Raw genomic sequence first — 6,736 nt, 5'->3', positions numbered from 1 at the left:
AGCTTCATTGGGTAATTAATGATGCCACATAATGTGGTTTCCTGTAGCCGACAGTGAGAAGAAGCAGGTCCCCTTAAAACGGCACATCCATTTTCACTCAGTAGAAAGAAAGTAAAGGGGCGTGTTTTTTCCTAGGGAAAAGGCAAGTGGATTTCTTGATTCCCTGTTGAGTTCTCTCTCTGAGACAACAACTTGTAAAGGACTTCTGTGATTCTGCCTGTAGCACAGAATTGTTCCTCGTGTGCATGGAGGATTGGGTCTAGGACTTCCCCCACCCCATAGAAAAATCCTTTGCTGCTCTAGTCTCTTCTATAAAATGGTGTAGTATTTGCATATAACCAATGCAACATCCTCCCATATATATTTTTTCTAAAAACCTTTTGGCCATGAGGCACATAGTTCCTGACCAGGGATCAAGCCTGCAAAATTTGGAGTCTTAACCACTGGACCACCAGGGAAGTCCCATTCTCTCAATATATTTTGAATCATATCTAGATTACTTATGATACCAAATACAATGTAAATGCTATGTAAATAACTGTAAATACAATTTAAATGCTATGTAAATAGTTGCCAGAGTGGGGGCAAATTAAGTTTTGCTTTTTGGAACTTTTTGGAACTTTTTTCTTCAGAATATTTTCCATCCGTGGTTGGTTGAATTGGTGGATGTGGAACCCGTGGATACAGATGGGCAACAATATTTATAAAGACATTAAATTCAGGTCAACATGCTGGGAATAGAAAGATAAACATGAAGTGACCCTAATCTCAGTGACCTTAGAAATATAATGAGCATGATAAGACAGTGTAAAAACAGAAATAAAAGTCAACCTAAAAGTCTCACACATTGCTGAAGGACTTATGTTACACTGAGGGATTACACAGAGGAAGAAGGAGACGGGGAGACGGAAACCTGGATAGAGAGGAGGAATTTGACCTGAATTTTGAAGGATGAGTGGGATTTGAGTAAAAATAATAATGACAGGGACTTCCCTCGTGGTCCAGTAGTTAAGAATCTGTCTTGCAATGTATGGGACGTGGGTTAGATCACAGGGAGGAGAACTAAGATCCCACATGCTGTGGAGCAACTAAGCCTTAGGAACCTGTTAGGTTCCTGTGCCACAGCTATTGAGTCTACACGACACAACTAGAGAATCCATGCTCAAGGAAAGATTCTACATGCTGCAACTAAGACCTGACACAGCCACATAATAAAGATTTTTAAAATACAATGTCAGCAATTACTGATTAAGCCCAATAGGGGATTTATACACAATTTGTATGGGCAAGTAAAAGTCAGTAGTTCAACTGATGGATGAAGAGCCAAAGTGCCTATTTCAAACCCAACTTACGTCGCTTATGAGCTATGTGACCTTAGGCAAGTTACTCAACCTCCCTCTTCCTAATTGTCCTCATCTGTAAAATAGGAAGAATAATAGTGTCTCTTTCACAGAGTTGTTGTGATATTTAAATGATATAACATTGATAAGATCTTGGGAAAGAGCCAGACACTTAGCAAGTGCTCAGTTAATATTAGCTAATAATATTCAGGGAACTGCAACAAGTCCAGTCTACAGGTTTCTAAGCCTGATTGCGAAACTGAATCATCCAAGGAGCTCTTTTTTTTTTTTTTAAAGTGAAGACTCTTACAACACCAAGTATTGAAAAAATATGGAGCAATCAGAACTCTCATACATGGCTGGTAGGAGTATAAAATTATACAGTCCTTGTGAAAAATCAGTGGCAGCCACCAGGGAATTTCCCCAGAGTTTATTTTAAAATAATAATGATGATGATGTCAGCAAGAGGTAAGACTGGAAAGAATTCTTGGGACCAGCTCAGGGAAGACTGTATGTTCATCCTTGAGAGCTGGTTTTATTTTGTGGGCAGTAAGGTTTTTGAGGGGTAGAAGGCACATGACCAGAATCATGTGTGGATCCGCATCATGAGGAAGGCTGGGTTTGAGAAGAAGAGAAATCAGCGCTAGTATAGAGTTAAAAAGGAAATGTGAAAAAAGATTCGGGGGGAAAAAGACATAGCAGCAATAAGGTAGGAGGGAAAGAGGCTTGGGAACAAAGATGGGTTCATGAACAGAGCTACTGGCTAAGACAGGGGAGTGCTTACCAGGTGCTGGATACACAGCTTCCAGAACTTTGCATTTGATCCTCACAGCAACCTAATGAAGTAGAATGCTTTTGTTATTGCTATCTCACAGCTAGGGAAATGGAGGCACGGGGAGTTTAAATAACTTGATTGCGTGTGTCTGCTAAGTTGCTTCAGTTGTGTCCGTCTCTTTGTGACGCTATGGACGGACTCTAGCCTGCCAGGCTCCTCTGTCCATGAGATTCTCCAGACAAATACTGGAGTGACTTGCTATGCCCTCTTCCAGGGGAATCTTCCCAACCTAGGGATCGAACCCAAGTCTCATCTCTCCTGCATTGCCAGGCGGGTTCTTTACCACCAGTGCCACCTGGGAAGCCCAGTTAACTGCATGAAAGTGAAAGTTGCCCAGTCGAGTCCGACTCTTTGTGATCCCATGGACTATCCAGTCCATGGAATTTTCTAGACCAGAATAAAACCCAGGTCTCCCACATGGCAGGCAGATTCTTTACCAGCTGAGCCACAAGGCAAGTCCAAGAATACTGGAGTGGGTAGCCTTTCCCTTCTCCAGCGGATCTTCCCCACCCAGGAATTGAACCGGGGTCTCCTGCATTGCAGGTGAATTCTTTACCAACTGAGGTATCAGGGAAGCTAATCTGAGATTTCACAAGGTTTAAAAATGTACCTGGGATTAATTCACTTGATAAGCTAAACAGAGAATTTTCACATGACCCAGCAATTCCATTCCTAGGGATATATCCAAAGTAGTTGAAATCAGGAATTTAAACAAAAACTTGTCCATAAATATTCACAGTAGCTCCAGGTTCATGACTGTCCTGGCTGCTTGGGTTTGGCTTCAGGGCAAACAGCACTCAGGTAGGCCCTGCCCTCCAGGCCTGCATCCCGGGCAGGATCATGGCTGAACTCTGGGGTCCAGGCAACGTCAGAAGCCCACAGTTCCTCATCACAGCCACCAGTCCAGCCCTCTTCTAAATATTCTGATTGTAGTTCAGCATTTTGCTTTAAAAAGAAAAGGAAAAAACAGTGTTTATTCATCTTAAGTTTTATAGTGCCTCATCTTAAGTTTTATAACACTCAGGCCTCCAGACCCCAATTTTTTATGGGGTTTTTCATAAATAAATGGAGAAGGCAGTGGCACCCCACTCCAGTGCTCTTGCCTGGAAAATCCCATGGATGGAGGAGCCTGGAGGGCTGCAGTCCAAGGGTTCGCTGGGAGTCGGACATGACTGAGCGACTTCACTTTCACTTTTCACTTTCATGCATTGGAGAAGGAAATGGCAACCCACTCCAGTGTTCTTGCCTGGAGAATCCCAGGGACGGGGAAGCCTGGTGGGCTGCCGTCTGTGGGGTTGCACAGAGTTGGACACAACTGAAGTGACTTAGCATAGCATTCATAAATAAAAAAATCTTTCCTATACTCCAAGTAGAATTTCGACTGTGTGTTAGTTTCTTTCTTTTTTCTCTAGCAAAACCTCCAGCTTCCCCAGGCTGGTTTCAGACTAGATCTAGCACTTAAGCAAAGATGTATAAGATCACAGAGATAGCAATGTTCTTGTTTTAACGGTGGGACTTATTACTCTCCTCCATGAATTTTCTTGCTCAGCCCTCCCTTTGAACTCTGGGCTTCTCCTTTCCCAGACCATAACAAACATCTCTGTTCATTCCTCTAACTGCTTATCTCTTCCCTGGTCTGGCCACCTTTTCCTGCCCCAGGCCTAAGTCAATCACTCAGATCAGCAAGATTTTACCTGTGGGTCTGGTTCTTTATAAACAGGCTCTGGCTCTCTCCCCATGCACCTTGCCCCAATTCCCAAAACCTCCTCAGGTTAACCAACCCTACCTTTCTCTAAGACAAGACTTTTGAACATTTCCCATTGAAGGCAGCCCTTCTCCCATCTCCCCCTCCCCAGTGCTTCTTCTAAGCTGGTGTGCATCTTAGCAGCTTCTCTCTTCTCATGAGAAGGTTTCAGTTCAGTTCAGTTCAGTCGCTCAGTCGTGTCCGATTCTTTGCAACCCCATGAATCGCAGCACGCCAGGCCTCCCTGTCCATCACCAATTCCCGGAGTTCACCCAGACTCACGTCCATCGAGTCAGTGATGCCATCCAGCCATCTCATCCTCTGTCGTCCCCTTCTCCTCCTGCCCCCAATCCCTCCCAGCATCAGAGTCTTTTCCAATGAGTCAACTCTTCGCATGAGGTGGCCAAAGTACTGAAATCCCAGGGCTGATGAGGTTTACCTGACTGCAATTACAGTCTTTTGCCGTCTAGAAGTCTCTTCCAAGGTTACAAACTTCCTTTACATCCTTTGCTTTGCCCATCTCTCTCTCTCTCTCTCTTTTTTTTTTTTTTTTTGGCTGCATGGCATGCGAGATCTTAGTTCTCTGACCAGGGATCGAACCCAGGTCTCCTGCATTGGGAAAGTGGAGTTGTAACCACTGGACCGACAGGGAAGTCCCGTCCCTTGCCCATCATAATGGTTCTAGCTTCCTGATCACACTCCCTTTCATTCATATCCACTTACTTCTATCTCTGCTCTACTCTGTTCCCACTGCCCATTGGACATGATCCATTCATCCATTCATTCACTTGCCAAGCATTTACTGAGTGCCCTCCCTGTGCTAAGCTCTGTGTTGGATGCTGGGAAGCAAAGATGAGTCAGATGTGGTCACCATCAGGGCTGAAGAGCACTCACTCAGCCATCTCAGTGGTTAAGATATTCAAATACCCCCATGCCAGCCAGTAAACATGCCACGAATACCCTCCAGCTGCTCTGGTCCTCAAAGTCTTCCTGCCACCCAGTGACTAAAAGGTTCATGCCAATTGCCACCTTCACAGAGCTCACAGTCAAATGACAGACACCCTAGATTTTGCTCCAACACCTCCTGCAGAATCTCACACCTTGAAATGCACACATACTGACCACAAACTCCCCCACATTCTTCTCCATCTCTCTCTCCCACTCCCCTGAGCATCTTTTTTGTCCTCCTGCTACCAGCCCCTCAAGCGTTCTCAAATCTTGCGGCTCACTTCCAGTCTCTCCATCCACTTTGGAGCTCACGTACTTTGGTCATTCTTGGATTTTTCGCACCTTGGCCTTCCATCCTTCTTGCTTGGCCCATCCCATCACTGGAGAACAGGTCCCTAATTATTCATTCTGCACATTTGTTTTATGACCTGGTGCTTAGAAGCCTTGGCAGAGACTGGCACAAGGGCAAGTGTCCTGGGAATTTTGCACCCTTGAGATGGCAGACAATAGCTATGCCTTCCTTGTTGTTCAACTCTTTGCATGTCGTGTCCAACTCTTTGCGACCCATGGACTGCAGCACACCAGGCTTCTGTCCTTCACCGTCTCCCAGAGTTTGCTCAAATGCCTTCTGTGCTGCTTAGCAAAATTCCCCCCACATTTTGTTGATTCTCCATTACTACCTTTTCATCACTCTCTTCCTTGCATGTTAAATCTTCCCCCTCTGACCTATATTTCTCTCATTCCCACCCATGACAGAGACATTTATTGCCCAATGAATACTTCTATGGTCCTCCCCGTTTTCCAGCACTCTTGCAGCAAGGTGGTGCCATGTGAATTATTTGGCTCATGGACTTTGAGTGGAAGCAACAGGTCACTTCTGAGCAGAAGCATTTGAAAGCCAGTGCACCACCCTCCTGCTCTCTTCCCCTTCCTCAGTGAGTTGGAAGCTACTGGCTGAAGTGGTTGCCTCCCAAGATGGGAATAATCACTGGGACTTGAGGTGGACAAGAGGGCTTACCCAGCATAGGAATATTTGCAAGAGAGAAATTGATCTTTATCATATAAGCTGCTAACATTTAGAGGGTAATTTATGACTGCAGCAGAATCTAGCATTATCCTGACTGACACACCCCCTAAGACAACAACAATCTCTGCTTCTCCTCCAAGGTCCACCTTATTTTTCCTCACCGTATTGTTGTTTTTCTCCCCATTGCTGGGTCACTCAAGCACAGGTCTACATGTATATCTTCTGCTTTCCTTCCCCCTCCACCAACTGTTCCTCAGTCTGGGGTCCCTGACCCACCACCTTACTGAATTATTCTAAGGCTCCTAGTGATGCCCAGAACTGCAATTCAGCAGTGACTTTACATCTGGCAATTGGGTAACATGAGAGCCGACAGTTCTGTGCTTCTTGGACCCTGGTGCCTTCTGAGGCTCTTGGTTACCGGGGTTTTCCTCCTGCCCCACCAATGGTCTTTTCCGAAAAATTTTTATTGGAGTTTAGCTGATTCACAATGTTGTGTTAGCTTCAGGTGTGCAGCAAAGTGACTCAGTCATACTTGTATGTGTATCCAGTCTTTTTTTAAGATTTTTTCCCCATATAGGCCATTACAGAGTATTGGGTAGAGTTCCCTGTGCTATACAGTAGGCGCTTGTTATCTAATATATATATATGTGTGTGTGTGTGTGTATATGTTAATCCCATTCTCCCAATTTACCCTGCCCCTCTTTATCCTCTGGTAACGATGAGTTTGTTTTCTACGTTTGTGACTCTACTTCTGTTTTGGAAGTTCATTTGTACCTTTTTTAAAAAAAAATATTCCATTTATGTGATATCATATGCATATAATATTTGTCTTTCTGTGTCTG

Source organism: Bos taurus, chromosome 18 (assembly GCF_002263795.3).
Source record: "Bos taurus isolate L1 Dominette 01449 registration number 42190680 breed Hereford chromosome 18, ARS-UCD2.0, whole genome shotgun sequence".
Lineage (NCBI taxonomy): Eukaryota > Metazoa > Chordata > Mammalia > Artiodactyla > Bovidae > Bos > Bos taurus.
This window is presented reverse-complemented; position numbering follows the sequence as displayed.